At 40.8% G+C, this 15,499-nt stretch overlaps 1 long non-coding RNA gene across 1 annotated transcript; it reads left to right on the forward strand.

The window, feature by feature from the left end:
• Positions 1-5,241: 5,241 nt before the first annotated feature.
• LOC139606269 (uncharacterized) lies at positions 5,242-14,397 on the forward strand. The gene is made up of 3 exons (XR_011684590.1): positions 5,242-9,119; positions 9,232-9,263; positions 11,706-14,397. It is a non-coding gene; the product is annotated as an uncharacterized lncRNA (long non-coding RNA).
• The last annotated feature ends 1,102 nt before the right edge of the window (positions 14,398-15,499 follow it).

Raw genomic sequence — 15,499 nt, forward strand, 5'->3', positions numbered from 1 at the left:
ACCGGCAGTGCTGGTTTACTACACAGTCATTTGGCTTCAGTCAGCATTTTAGCACCTTCCCCACATGTCCAACTATCAACCCTCTGAGACCCACATTAAGACTTTTCCATTTTTTCATATTTTTGTGTTTTCCCTTCTAAAGTTGTTGAAAGTTGATGTTGTATTGTTGGTGTTGTTTCACTTTCACCAAGTGCTACACAACCTCAGCTAATATATGTGTCACTCGATCAAGACTTAAGATCAGATAAGATCTTTATTAGTCCCACTTCTGGTCACTGTAGTCGCCCATAAAACAAGGGTTTGGATTGTGCTAGAGGTGATTTTAAGGTTCTATCTTCATCTGCTCGTTAGTTATGCTCATTCTTTTGAGCACTATTCTTGGGGTTTTTTTTTCTTTCTCCTTGAAAAATCAGCTCTAAAGCCTCTGCTGCAATAAATATCTGACTGCTCTTCTCTTTCTGACATTTTTATGTAACTACAATAAACTCAGACCAACTTCTACTCACTTTGAGCTCAGAATAAAACAGCATTGCTCCCATTTAGTGTTGGTACATAGCAAATAACAGCCAAGCCTCTGAATCAGACACTTTAATTGGCTGTGACAGCACACACTGGAGCCAATAGGAGAGTCCAATTCAGTGATGTGATGTAGACGTCTCTAGCAAAGATGGCGGATGAGAATCGATCGATGTACATACAGAAAGAAAGCAGCAATACGGCAGGCAAATAAGATTATTCAAATCTTTTCTAACTTTACATTTTAGTTGATTGCCTGAAGTCAGTGACTCACACGGAAAAAAAAAAAAAAAACAGAATGTCTCAAACCCAAACCATCTCTGAGTAATGATGCTCTAAAGACAATGTGATATTGGGAAGTGTATACGCTAGTTTGGGCTTCAGAGGGTTGACGGGGATATTTTGTATAAGATTGTGATTGAAAGACTCAATCTACTGTTATGTTTAACAATAAGCAGATTGTTCTGCCCTGAATGTATTTCATATGTTTTATATGTTTAAAAGACACTCAAAATTATATTGAAATGTTTATTTACTGTTTTTCTATTATATGTATTTGCGGCGCCTTTATTTTGAAAATCTCTGAACTGGAAGGAGGAAACAGAAACTAAAACGAGAGGAAAAAACGTGTGTTTACATTGTCTCACGGCCGTATCTATGCAGTTAATCTCTCAGAAAGCAATGGTTGTAAGTGTCTCGTATTGTTTACAGGTCTGATAAGATGTGTTAACACTTTTGTGAGTGTGTTGTGTACTAAGGTCGCAGTTTAATGCCGTAGTTTGTGTGGCAGAAGTGTGTGTATTTACCTGCCAGTCTGTCTCGTTTTCTAGCCTGCTGTGCGAATACCTGTTGAGCGAATGTTAAGCAGCTGATGCCTTGATACGTTTATATTGATATTTTATGGCTGTTTATTGAGACCTTTTTTGTATCTTTCTGTTCTAGTTTTACACCAAATTCAATGCAGTCGGAATGCTGACCTACGTGTAAGAAGATATTAAACAAGCAAGACGCTCATTGTTCCTGGCTCTTGAATAAGGAGTTTAACTGACTGTTTATCTGTGTCCACGCGAGAGCAAACACATAGAGAGAACAGTATACAGATAATGGGCATAATTTCTACCAAACACAGATGTCCTGCTGCAGTCATGCACAGACTGATTTGAGAAGCTGCCATTTTCAAGTTATGTTATTTCTGTTCCTCCACACTGGTAAGAGAATGAGATGGTGTTGCCCCTTGGCAGTCTTCCCCATGTTCGGCCAATCAGAAGAAAATGGGCTTTCGGGGAGGCGGGCCTTAAAGAGGTAGGGGGCAGACAGGCAGAAAATATGAGTGAAAGTACAAAAAATAAAATAAAATAACAGGGCTATTTGTCAGGTGAAAACCACTGTGCTGAAACTGCACAAAAAGGTTCTGTCCGGGTTCCCCCGGACAGCTCAACCTCCTCCTTTTCTTCAGAGGAAAGTGGGGTTTTATGGCCTTAAAGAGGCTGGAGCTACTATTTCACTGTTTCACTCAGACTCCAGTGAGGGTCTGTGTAACAGACAGTCTGAGATAATGACTTTCATTGAACTCTGAATCATGCAAAGCCACTCTAGTGGACTCCCTAAGTAAAAACATAGAACTGGAGATGAATATGTCCCCTTGAAATAGTGCTTTCCACTCACCTGTCTCACATGGGTCTGATGGAGCTATAGACCGCATGTAAAGAAGGATGCAGCCTCCATGATGCCACCCACAGGTTTCTGAAGAGTGATTTTGAAGCTCAGAGTGGGCTGCTTCACCGTTGCCATTTTGGCAGCGCCTGAATCTCCCAGCTGATCCAAAGTGGGCAAAGAGGTGTGTGGAGCTGAGACTTTGGTACTTGACGGTTAGTGGCAAGCATAAGCTGAACTTTAAGCCTTAATAAAATTTAAACGAGTGAGTTATATTAAAAAATCACCATCATACAGTTGTCATGAAGGAGGAAATTAGCTTTAGAGACCAAAACTGTTGTTTGAACCAGGCTGTAAACAGGTTTATTTCTGCAGTACATTTGGACATTTTAACACAGGAGTCTATGGGGATTGACTCACTGTTGTAGCCAGCTTGAAGCAGTCATTTGAGGAACTGCAGATTTGGAGCTTGCTGTTTGGATGGAGCAGATATTCTGTATTATCTTTTTCTTATTCTTTTTTGATCTATTTTTGCGTTCTAAGTCAACTTCAACATGTGTAAGTACAGTGTTTGTGTGTTAGGCTTTGAGTGCTGACAGAAAGCAGGTGACCTACAGCCCACCGACGTGCCTGAACACATCCTGTGTGGACACAGATGGGATGCTGAAGTTTCTGCTTCTGCTCATGCTAAACTTCCTGTGAAGACACGGTGTCAAAGGGACTGCATCTAGTGCTCACGTTTCAGGCATCGGTCACCCTTCACACCTGCTCCCACATTTGTAGTGGAACACAACACCTTCTGCTCCCTCTTCATCCTTCATCTGTAAGACCAAGTACAGACAGGCAAGGCGAGTCTGCCTGTCCACACACACACACACACACACACATACAATGGGATGCAGCCTGGGTCAGACACAAACACAGTCACTACTGAATGCAGACAGAATTATCCAGCAGATACACACCAAGATATATGCACCATTGAGCGTATAACTGCATATTTTTGCACATAATTGTGAGACTCGCACACACCAGCCTCAGCCAGTCAGACAAGAAAAGAGGCCATTTGTCGAGAGGGAAAACGTGTTGACGTCAGAGAGAAGGAGAAAGAGAAAGAGATGTTGCTGAGAGTTCAAACCCAAACCATGAAGGCTGCGTTTGGAGCAGCCTGGTCACTGTGCCGCTGCCTAAACGTTTAGACCTCTTTCCCTCCATCTCTGCTTTCCCTGGAAGTTCTGACCAGACTAGTTTCATCGCCTCCATCTGTCCAGCTCTTCATCACTCTCATCCTTTTTACCACCATTTTTTTCCAGGAACGGGAGGAAAGACAGAGGCGAGAAGTGAAATTTAGTGAGAGACTTAGTTTGAGTTACTGTAGACTTGTGGAAGAGACGAAGGTTAGAGTTGAAAGTGTGACTGTAAAAATGAGAAACTATCCTTATAAAATCACCAGTCTTTACACCCAATCCTTTTCCTTACGTCCTTTTTTTTTTTTTTTTTTGCAGAACATACAGTTGTCATTGTTGTCTTTTTTACTGAAAATGTGCAGAGCAGAAAGAGACTGAGAAAAAAATGTCAATGTGCAGAAGACAAACTATGAGAGAAAGTACAAAAAAAAAAAAGAAAGAAAAAATAACAGGGCTATTTGTCAGGTGAAAATCACTGTGCTGAAACTGCACAAAAAGGCAGTCCGGGGGAGAACCTCCTCCTTTGCCTCGTTTATACGTGTCTCATTCGAGGCCTCTTTCCACTTTTACCTCCTCTGATTTGCAAGCTGTCTCTCACTCTCATGCTGTGATGTCCATGCAACTTGAGAAAGGGACAATTTGTCAGGCAGGAGTTATAGTGTAGAAACTCCCATCTCCTCAGTGTGAGCAGAGGGGACTCCAATGTGTCTCTGTCAAAATGAACCACTGTCCATAAAACCCTTCCATTCCTCTCATGCACTTTGTCTTCTTTGGGAGGAAGATTGTGGATTTTGTGATGTTGCTTCAGCCATCAGTCCACAAATTTAGGTGGTGGTAAGCTTAGTCTCTCTGAAAGGGCAGTGAAAAAAAAAGCATTAGGCTCTCCTCATGTACATGTTACCATCACCTTTAACACCTGTCAACTGTAAAGGGTGTGAAAACATCTGAATAATTTTGCCACATTAACTCTTTTTCACCTGACATTTAAAGTGATTTCTATCACACATTTAAAAGTGGATTTTTAATTCTCTATTGTTTCCCCCTGTATTATTAGCATGCTTGTAAAGCCTTCTGTGGCTTGTTCCCCATTCATGGGCACTCTGCTGATTGATTTGACAGGTATTTGTGCATCCTGGGTAGAAGCTCTGAAGTTTGCTTCTGTTTCCACAGTAACTGTGTCTGACTATATTGTGCTTCTACTGTGTTTCAAATGTGGCTAAATGCTCTGTCTTCACCTGCACAGATGCTTTGGTTGATAAGAACCTTCAATACATCAAACCCTGATGAATTAATCGAAAGACTTTGGCAGACTAGCACTGAACAGTTGAGTGTTGCTATCTTAAAAGGTAAATTAAAGGTTATATATGCAAGATTTTTCACATTGCTGAAGCAGCAAACATCTATTTTCTTTATAAAGATCCAGTGGATAATGTCCCGAACAGAGAACAAAGTCACACCCCCTCTGTATGTGTTGTTATCTGAGTTTCTCTGGTCTCTATATTGGTCTAGTCCCGCATTCACGTTAGTGCCCATGACTGTATATAAAGATGTTGGCATACGTGACATGGGCTAAACTAAAATTCAAAAACTGCACGTCAAATTAACTTTCCCCAAAAATGGTTTATAGTGTTTTATGTGGCTCTTATCACTCTGATGTATGTTGAAGTGTTAATTTCTGATAAGTTTGGTTTTCATTAGTCTTTTGATGCTTTAAAACAGCAGGGTGAGGTCATGACAGCTGTGGGACCTTGATACCGAGTCTCCACTCCCTGATCGCTACTGTGCATGCTCTGATTCCAAATTACATCACCAGCAAAATATGGCAGCACTTGGACATGTTGGTTTTATTGCTTTTCATCAGTGGAAGTGGAGATGTCCATCTTTATATAGAGTCATTGCCTGGTGCATATAAGTCCCATCCTATTAAACAGTTGGCCATTCCCACAATTAGAGAAACAAATCGAGATGGCAAACTGAAGCATGGAGAGTTCAGGTGAAAGCTACCATCTAGAATTTCCTCTGCCAAAGAAACCACTGCATATTTCAGCTAAAAGGGCCCCTTACAAAGAAAGAGATGAGACCACAGTCAATACTGGTCTTGCTTTCATTGTTTCGTTGTCACTTTTGTTGTTTTCCTGTTTTCATTGGAGACTCAGTAGAGTTAGCTAAAAATGTTAGCTAACTTGCTGTTACCAATATTATGAATGTGTTCAGCAAATTGCTGTTGCTAACTGGCTAGCTGCCAGCATTGACAGGGAGCATATCACAGCAATGCTCGTGTGGGCTAATGGTTGTGGCTGGACTGTTTTTTTCTGTATTGTTTTCTGGCTCTCGTGTCCACAGGGTAACTTCATTCAGTTGTGCTTCCTGTTGCATTTTTAGTCGTTGCTCATACATAACCTTCAAGCTTACATATTTATATTTGTGTAGGAGCAGGTACATAAAGGTTTTTCTCATTAATAAATGGAGATCACCTTGTCCTGTATTATGACATCTGTCTTTATTACCAGCACAACGCAGAAGCCCACCGGTTACAACTACATTCCAGAGCTTCTAAAACCACGTTTCACAAAAGATCAGTCTTCTGATGAGGACAGGGTGATTGGGTCAAAAGCTCCAGAGCAAGCATGCATGTGGCCCTTGAGTGGAGTCTGTTTTGTCAAATGCTATTTCCAAAGTCAGGAATTTAACGCCAAGCTCAGTTCTAAGAGATGATTGACTTGATTTTTCACTTTTCCACTGAGTCCATGAAATGTTTCCTCTTTAAAGTCAAGGACAATATTAGAAGCTTTAGACTAATGATTGTAAGTTGCAGAAAGTCATTTCTTAGAGGACCAGCATTGATTTTTTCTCAGACATCAGAAGAAACAAGAGTTCATTTTTTGCATCACGCAGAGCAAGGTCTATTTTCAGGTGGGAGACGGCAACAATAACATTTAACTCATCACTGTGCAAATTTCAAATATAATTGGAGACTTCATTGCGGGTGACTAAAGTGTATTGTCTTAATGATGCACCCATCCTCTGGGAAATAATCTGTTTTGCTTTTTCTCAAAAGCAACTTTTTTTCTCTGTTTCTCACCTCCAGCTCTCACCTTTCCTTCTTTCCTCCCTGCAGCTTGTCCTCTCTGACACCTTATACTCCTCTTTCCTGTCTCCGTCTCACACTTAGTTTGGCCTGCTCTTTTCAAACTCGTCTAACCAGTCTGTTCACACAGCAACACAAGCAACATGGTCCTGTGCATCCTGTTTGTCTGGAACAGAATAATGCACTTTTATTAAACTCTGTCACAGCTGTGTCTCATACTCTGGGAGATGTTCTTTCCTGTTCTAACCTTTACATTGGCAAGGGTAAGAGAAATACTTTTTTTTTTTTTGCAGGGAGAGGTGGCAAAGAAATTTCATGCAATATGAAATCAAAAGCTAGGACCTACAATTCTTATATTTTCCACAGGCCAACCCAACTAGTGCTGAAATGTCTGCTGGACTGAAAAATACCCCACAATAGCTGTATAATCGCATACATTTTTATTCAGCGTGTCATTGCTGCTATTTCATAGCAACCGTTTTGCGTTTGCTCCCCGCAATCATTTAGTTTCATTCAGTCAAGAATGGAAAAAAAAACAAACAACATCAGAGTAAAGCAGTCGACAGTGAGGTGTAATATGCCAGACAGAGTAACAGGAGAAGGCCAAATGTACCAGTCCAAGTGTAGCAGAGGCGAGGGCAATGAGAGTGCAGTAGGTTACAGGAGGCAAGAGAGAGTGGGATGCAGAGTAGGATAATTAAAGAAACAACGGGCAGGGGGATGGGATGGAGAGGTATGGCAAGAGAGAGAGTGGAACAATAAAGGACAAAGTGCAAGAGAGGCTAAATAAAAAAGAAAAAAAAAGAAAACGTCTCACTGCTGCAATTTAGACAATTTATGGCACAATGATATGCAGCAAAGGTCCTAGACATTATTGCAGAGAGGTTGGGATTGCATGGTCAGCCATGAACCCCTGGGCCACGGGGATAATGTAGTTGCTATTGTTCAGTTATGACATCATCCTCTTCGTGGATGTGCTCAGCTGCTTAGCGAGAGCAGCCTGCGATAAACTTGTTTTTTCAACAAGCAGTTCGAGCAGCATGGTTCATATACTGGCTGTACCTGGAGGATTAAAAACAATATGCATGCAGCAGATCAGGACTGTATCATCCCCCAGCGAAAACAATAATATCTCCTGTAGGAACTTCTGGTTTTACTCACACATAATCATAACTGAGCACTGCAACACTGAAGGGAACAAGAGATGGAGTGAATATCCGTAGAATTGCAGGTGTGGTGTGAGGCCTCCATGTCCACCCAGCTCACACTCATCTGACAGGCTGGTCAGTCATATGGAAAGAAGAAGTCCACACTCTGCAGGATTTCATTTCAACCACACATTCCCTCTATGGAATATCATGCCTTCAGGAAGAGGGGGAGGACGTGGTCAGTGGAACCACCAGCTGAGATGATCAGGAGCAGCTTTGATTTGTCTGAGCACTGACTGTGTGCCGCACTTTAGTCAGCTGGCCTGAGTTTGAGGTCATGCACACATGCATTTAGACAGCTATGGATTTTCAGCCTTTCCATTGGCAACACTAATACAAGACGAGGCAGGAACACACGTTACTAATGTATTAATTTCCTTTTTTTCATTTCACATGTTTTACTCTGAATATGTAACCTGTCACATTTAGTAATGGACCTTTGTATGAATATATATTTTTAAGTGTGCAGTTTATGCACCTGAAGTACTAATTTTATTGCAATTTACCTGACAAATTTATTTCTCAGTACTTGGGATTTTCTAGTCTCCCATCCCTTTGTTTGACATTGGAAACTGGTATATGGTGAATTGATGTGTGTTAATTGTTACTTTCTATTGAACGTGGGTTGGTGTGATTAGTTACAGGCTTACAGCCTGTCCTATTTAATATGACTCCTCATCAAAAACCATTTGCCTGTAGAAGGTCTAGCACTGGAATGTTGCAAATCAATTGCTCATTGCAGTTTAAACAGTGAGCAGGATTTTTTAATTGCTGCTTTGGATCCATTTATCCTGCTCCTACACACCTACCTCACTAAAGAGATGTGTCTGTCCACAACATTCACCACAATATGAAGTTGTCTTCTGCACATTGCTGTGACTTCTGTGACTTTTGATGTTATCATTTGGTCACAACATTTGGCATCAGTATACACGTAGAAAGGGAAGATCAGCCTGCAAGAGAAAGGTTGTTATTTCGTACTATTATTTAATTTGGATCATGTGTGTGGAGCTACAGTTTCACACACAGTATGTAAAAGGTGAAAACAAGGGACACCTGTGACAGCAGTCGCACATAAATAAGTCATATGCAGCTTGCTCCATCAGCCAGCAAGTAACACATGAACAACAGGGGAGTAGGGACATACTGTAGGCAAGAAATAAATGACCACACAAAAGGAGCCGATCCAGGTGAAACTGATCCAGGTGAAACGCAGACTGCAGACAGACTAATTATTAATGAGATGCAGCTAGTGAGACAGGCAGCAGACGACAAGGTGATTGGCCACAGGTGTGCAAGACAGGCAGACACACCGAGGACATCTAGTGGACAGAGTGGACGCGTAAGGACAAACTGGGACGAAGGGAAACCCAAAGAGGTCCACCACACCTCCTCTCCTGCATCTCTCTGCTCACAGAACCTGTTGTTTACGTCCCTGTTTTCCTTCCTGGCAGTCTTCTTCTTCTGGTGGGTGCCGCCTCAGCTAATTCAAGTCACTGAATGTGACCTTTTGACAGTGTTTGTGGTGTTTTTAAAGCATTTTTCCTGTAAGTAATATGACTTGTTAATTGATTAACAGAACATGAGGATGTCTGTGCTCCTGTTTTTGAGGTGAGTGAAAGTTTTATGTTTTTTACATGTTAGTGGAGCAGCTGTAGAACATAGGCTGAAGAACACCAGTCAAAGCAGGAATTAGGATTTGCACATTTACTCCATAACAGCAGCTCTCTCCCAGTCCCCTGCAGCGACTCATTCACCCATTTAATAGAAATAATTTAGATAAGTTTTTACCAGACAAAACTCAGCAACACATTAGCGATGATCTATATTTACATTTACGTGTAAACAAGAGGAGATGACTTTTGAGCGTGCTGGCTTTACCATGGGAAAGAGAGCAGCACAACACATCTCACCAGCACACAAGTTATCCAGCTTTTCCCAGGAGCACAGCGACATAGCTTTTGTGCATCATTAAGTAAAGTCCCCCTTTCTCCAACAGGTAAAGAGGAACTGTGGATACACATCCAAACAAAATGAGGTTGGAAATACACAGAAATTCTAACTTTATGGCAAAGGTCATAGTTTCGAGACCAAAAAAAAAATTATAAAATAAAATAAACAACATTAAATCACCTACATTTAAAATCTTAAAATTCGCATCACCGACATTGCCAGTAATGGTGAAAAATGTGCTGTTTGTTGATCGTTAATGCTGCGGTACAGTTAGCTCGTCCAAATCTCACAGAATCACAGGGGATGTCAAAATGAGACATTGTCAGCAAGGTGGCAGATCATGTGATCACAACAGTAGCTGGACACAACAGGACAAAAATTTCTGTTTCAGGCCTGTTTCTCTATGAGTTGCTTCTTCCTCAAAGGCACTGAAGACACTGAAACTAGCAAACTTTTCATGAAAACAATGCACCACTTAAATAATTAAAATGGCTTTTCAGATCAGAAAGGAAATGTATCTGCACGCATTTGTTATACCCAAGTGTCAGCCCACCATGATGTCACCCGCTGGTTTGTGAACTGCCGTTTTGAAGCGTCAACTTTGTAGTTTGTCCGTCGCCATCTTGGTTTTTTGAAACCAGAAGAAACCATATTTGGAGGAGAAGGTGGATCTGACCTGCTCTGTACTCTATCCTGATTGTCAGGCAGGTCACCGTTTGTGGTACAATCTGTCAGTCACAAAGTAGCCCCGCCCTAATGCATCCCCTGCTTTATGGTCAATTTTCCTCTGGGGCCTTAATTTAAAAAATGATCATGTTGTATTGAAGAAGACTTGAAACTAGAGATTGAGACCATGAACTCAGGAGAGGCACTTCCGCATCAGCTTCACTTTTCAGACCCAGAGTCAATGTCCATTTTTATATACAGTCTGTGGTTACACCTTAAGTTGCAGTACATTGAGCTGAGATGGCGATGGAGTCAGCAATGACATGTCAGTAGGTATGTTTCTATTGGATAAAAAAAGAAATAAAAGTTAAAAAGAAAAAAAAACAAAGCAGAAAAAACTGGGCTGGGGAAAGAATAATAATTTAAAAAAAGTTAATTTACCATGAAACAAATACTAATTTGTGTATTCACATATGTGGACGTATATGTTCAGCCTCCCACTGAGCTCATCGTCTGTATTTATGCTGTTCTCATTCAACACAGGACATTTAATTAACAAACCTGAACATTTTTTCATTGATTTGAATATCACATTGCTGCTGATAACATTGATAATTACATTTTATCATCACCGGCCATCTGGTAATAGGTGTTAGATTGCCTTAGTTGATGCACTGTATTGCTCAGCTACAAGTCTCTCATTTTAATAAAGGGGATTTTGATTTCAGGGGTGGAAAGAGAGGGAGTGAGGGAAAATCAGAGATAAAGAGAGAGAGAGAAAGAAGGAGGAGATGATGGAGACTGATAAATGGAAATACAGTGGAAGAAAGAGAGACAGATGGATGCAGAAAAAGTGATGGTGAGAGATCAAGAGTCAGGCAATGAGAACAAGAGAGAGAAAAATGGAGCGAGATGGATAGAGTCCCACAGATGGAAAGAGGAAGAAAAGAGAGGGAGGTAGAGAAAGTTCAGGGATCCAGGGGTGAGAGATAGCGGACAGAAAGAAAACGTATAAACACACACACACAGGGAGATGGAAAACAAAAACAAAAACATTTCATATTTTCTCTTTCTTTGTTCCCCAACTGTATCCCCAGACCCAAACCAAATTAAAAGCATGGGTACACAGTTCCACTCTAAAGTAGCCAAAGCTCCAACGGCAACTTTAAATCCTACTCAGCCACTGAACCAGAAGATCAAATAGCTGACCGCTCCACTGTCATATTATTCTGTTACAAAGAGATGCATTCACTTGGCTCTGCTTGTTTTTGCCGTTTGCAATTAATTACATCCTGCTGCAAATGAGATGTTTCCTCCATTTCAGCTGAAGTCCATCCCTAAAGTTTTACATCATTTTCAGAAATCTGTTAAAGGCAGCTCACAGATGGAAATGAATGCATTATCTGTTGTTTTTAAATGAGATGTCTTTGGTAGATTTCAGGCCCTGCACACCCACACAGGTGACTGTAGTCTAGCTGAGCGGACGTCTGCTGCAGGTGGAAGCATGTACGGTGCAGCTATACGGGAAATTACATGATGTCAAAGTTCATGCACCTGATACGACAGGGGTCCGCAATTATGTTAAACTGTGGGCTAGTTTGTTTCCAGCACTGTCTCATGGGGGCAGGTACATAGTAGTTTTACTGGCACAGTGGTGATGCAGCTTGGCTATATCTTGCCCATGTTTCTGTGCAGTTGTTTTAGGCTTGTAGGCTTAAGGGCAGAGCAGATTCAACTAATGGTTATTTTATCATTTCATCATGTGTTTATTATTAATTAATTCATTTTTTCCCCTATTAAACATTAACTCCTACACACACTTGTATACCTTCTCTGTGTTGCACTGTGAGACTGGAAATGTACTTGAGAGGTTACCCACACTCAATAAACAGTGACCTTCTGCACTTATGGCTGATTGAAAATATTGTTGTTCATGTTCCCTAATAACATTTTTTCAGCAGTGAGCCCTCAATTAACTGCTGTCTGTGTTCAAGATGCTAATCGTTAATTAGCTTTATTGTAACAAGGTCATGTTCACGTCACCAGCTGTACACCTGTGAAATACATTTCAGTGTAAACTATAGAAGGAAAAACTTCAGCTTCAGATGGGCGGACATATTTTTGTTGGAGGGCCAGATCTGGCCCCAAAGCTCACATTTCTGCAGGACACATGAGACCGTCCAGTGTATAAGTCTCATGGAGGTGATGGTGATTCATTTGCCATAAACACAAAATTTGAACATTTCAAGCAAAAATAACTTGTGAAAAGCAAAGAGAGGGCTATCACACATATTGGCCCCTGTATCTCTCTCTCTCTTTGCTTTTCTTTGTTCATATTTTCTCTCTGTCTCGGTCTGTGTTACATTGATGAACCCTCCTGTCTTGTTTTTTCACCAATTAAAACAAAAAGTAAGTTCAACAGTTCAAGACAAACTTCTGACTATCATCGTGAAAGTGAAATAATATGAATATAAATCTAGAAAACTTGTCGATCAAATACTGCAGTGAAATATCAGTCGTGTTGTGTGTGGATATATTTTTTTTACCTGTGAAAACAAAATCAAAAGAAGAAACAGTGTTCTTCAGCAATAAGCCCCTAAAATGTTTGTGATTTTGATCATACTACATCTTTTCAGAAGGAAAACACTGGATCTGCACAATGCAGAGGACATTTATATTTATACATTTTTCATCACCAATGCTCAGCATATTGCAAACAAATAGCTACATGGAATGAATTGGTGAAGGACAGTACATGTCCATTATCAGACACACACACACGCACACACACACACATTTGTATACGAGGAGAGACGCTTAGTTATTGAGAACCTGTCAGCAGATATTGACTACCACAAAATGAGAAGTTGCCAATATGACAATCAAAGCAGCAAACAACAAACAGAGCCATTCATCTGTGTTTGTGCGTGTTTTGTCGAGCAGTATGAGACTGACTACCCACGCACACAGATCAAACAAATATCAGCACACGCTCTCTACATTTGTATCCACAGTATTAATGTATGTCCACATGTGCTCGCGTGTACGTGCACACGCACCCTAGAGGGAGAAAAATCAATCTCCACCAATTAACCTGTCCAAACACAACCTGTGGCAGGGAGTGAGAGAGACAATGACAAAACGCACCACGGCAATGTCTGCCACAGCTTTACACAGAGGAAAGACCTTTAGGATGTGTTTAATAAGAGCATGCAGACAATGATACAAGCTCCGGCCTTGATACACTCCAAGTGTGGCCTTTGGCTAATAAGGTGTCTCATTTAAAAAGTTTGTTCATTTATAATCAAATGGTGTCACCCTAGCAATTTAAAAATAACATGTTAATTTCAAACTCACGTCTTTTAGCATCTTTGTGTTTTCTTGTCAGGTGACAAATTCTACCAGGGCGGCTTAATGTCTCTTTTTGGCAGGACTTTTTTTTTTTCAATGATAGTCAGTATTGAGCCAAGGTGGGAAAAGGGAGAGTACACCTGGAAATTATATTTAATGGTGCAATAAGTGATTTTTGACCCAAAAGAGGCAGAAAGATTTCACAACATGTTATCAGCATGAGTCGGTGTGTACTGTTAGAGCTTTTAAATTAATATCAATAACATCAATGGCAAACTGTAAGTATCAGAGCTGGGCCTTTAACCCCCTTCACTTCCCCATCACTAATTGCACATATTGGCCAATATTTCATTTGTTTTTGCTAGTTTTCTAAGTGAAGCTTAAACAGAGGGGGTTAAAAAAAAAATTGAATTACTGCCTCACGGTTGTTGCAGAAAATATGGTCACAATCTCCCCTTCCTTAAAGCGTTGAATAATAGTCAGATGTGTTTTTGCAGAACATTATGATGTCACAGTGAAGTTGACCTTTGACCATTTGGATTTAAAATGTCATCTCTTCATTTTATCCTTATAGACATTTTAGTTAAATTATATCATAATTACTGCATTCATTCAAGAGTTATGGCCAAAAATGTGTTTTGTGAGGTCACAGTAACCGTTGACCTTTGGCACAGACCTATATCTGGACTCAAGGATGAACTGATAAGAACTTGGTGGTCAAAGTTGAAGTTCCCTCAAGGGGTTACTGACATATCACATTCATGAAAATGGAATGCGTACAGACAAATCAAAAACATAATACCTCATAAAAACACAACTGAGGGGTCACTGAGGCTGGGGTACATTGGGTGTGCTTTTTTACGTTAGTTTGCTGTGTACAAATTGGAAGTCTCCCCACAATGTTCTGTTTAGTTTTCACTCGGGGAGGGTCAAGTGAAGACAGCGAACTCACCTACTGGAAAATCCAATGATGATTTCACCAGTGTAGCATATATGTTTGAGCCTTCTTCAAGACCTAGAGCTATGGTTTTTGGTCCCACCCATTATAAATCTTTGATGAATAAAACATAACATCTAAAATGCTGAATGTTTGTCGTTCTCTGAAGGCCTAGAAGGACCTGACGGTTCCCCACTGGGTGACATCAGAAAACAACCTGAAGCATTTACATGTGAACCCATAATTAGCTTAACATCCAAATATAGGTCAAAACATAGTTTAACTATGTAGAATAATAGTCACAGAAGCATAAACAGATTTGCACTGTGCTCACCACTTGGGTCAGCGCACTCCTCGCGGGAATGGTGGAGGACAGAGCAAATATAGGCAGTGTTTTCTGAACTTCTGGTGGACACATCACGATGACGTGGGAAGCCCCTGTGTGTTTAGAGAATGTTGTTGCCAGCAACAAAGATGTATCTTTCCTATATAAGAAGACGAGGGGGAGCAGCAGCAAGAGGCTGTGGGTGCATTAGACCCTCAGGCACAGAGAGCAGCTTAGGGAATTCAGGCTTGTGAAGGAGCTCCGTTTCCACAGCGACAGGCTCCAGGTCTACTTTCCATTTACTTTCCGTGCCTGGCTGAATACTTCGTTTCTATTGGCTGCGCGGGTGTTCGTCGCAGCTCGTTGAAGGGTTTGGTCTTTGTTCTGATGTGCAGTGTGAATTATGGGACCTTACACAAACAGATGCCTTTCTAAACTATGTCCAATCAATTCAGTTTCTCACAGGTGGACTCCACTCATGTTGTAGGATGTTTACAGCACAGAGTAAACACCTGATCACCATTCACACTGCCACAGCAAGGGGTCTGAATAATATTGTAAATGTGAGATTTCTGTTTTAGATTTTTAATAAATTTGCAGAGGGGAGTGAAAGCT

The sequence above is a fragment of the Trachinotus anak genome, unplaced genomic scaffold, assembly GCF_046630095.1.
Source record: "Trachinotus anak isolate AG129_WGS33_773 ecotype Australia unplaced genomic scaffold, CSIRO_AGI_Tana_v1 ptg000021l, whole genome shotgun sequence".
Lineage (NCBI taxonomy): Eukaryota > Metazoa > Chordata > Actinopteri > Carangiformes > Carangidae > Trachinotus > Trachinotus anak.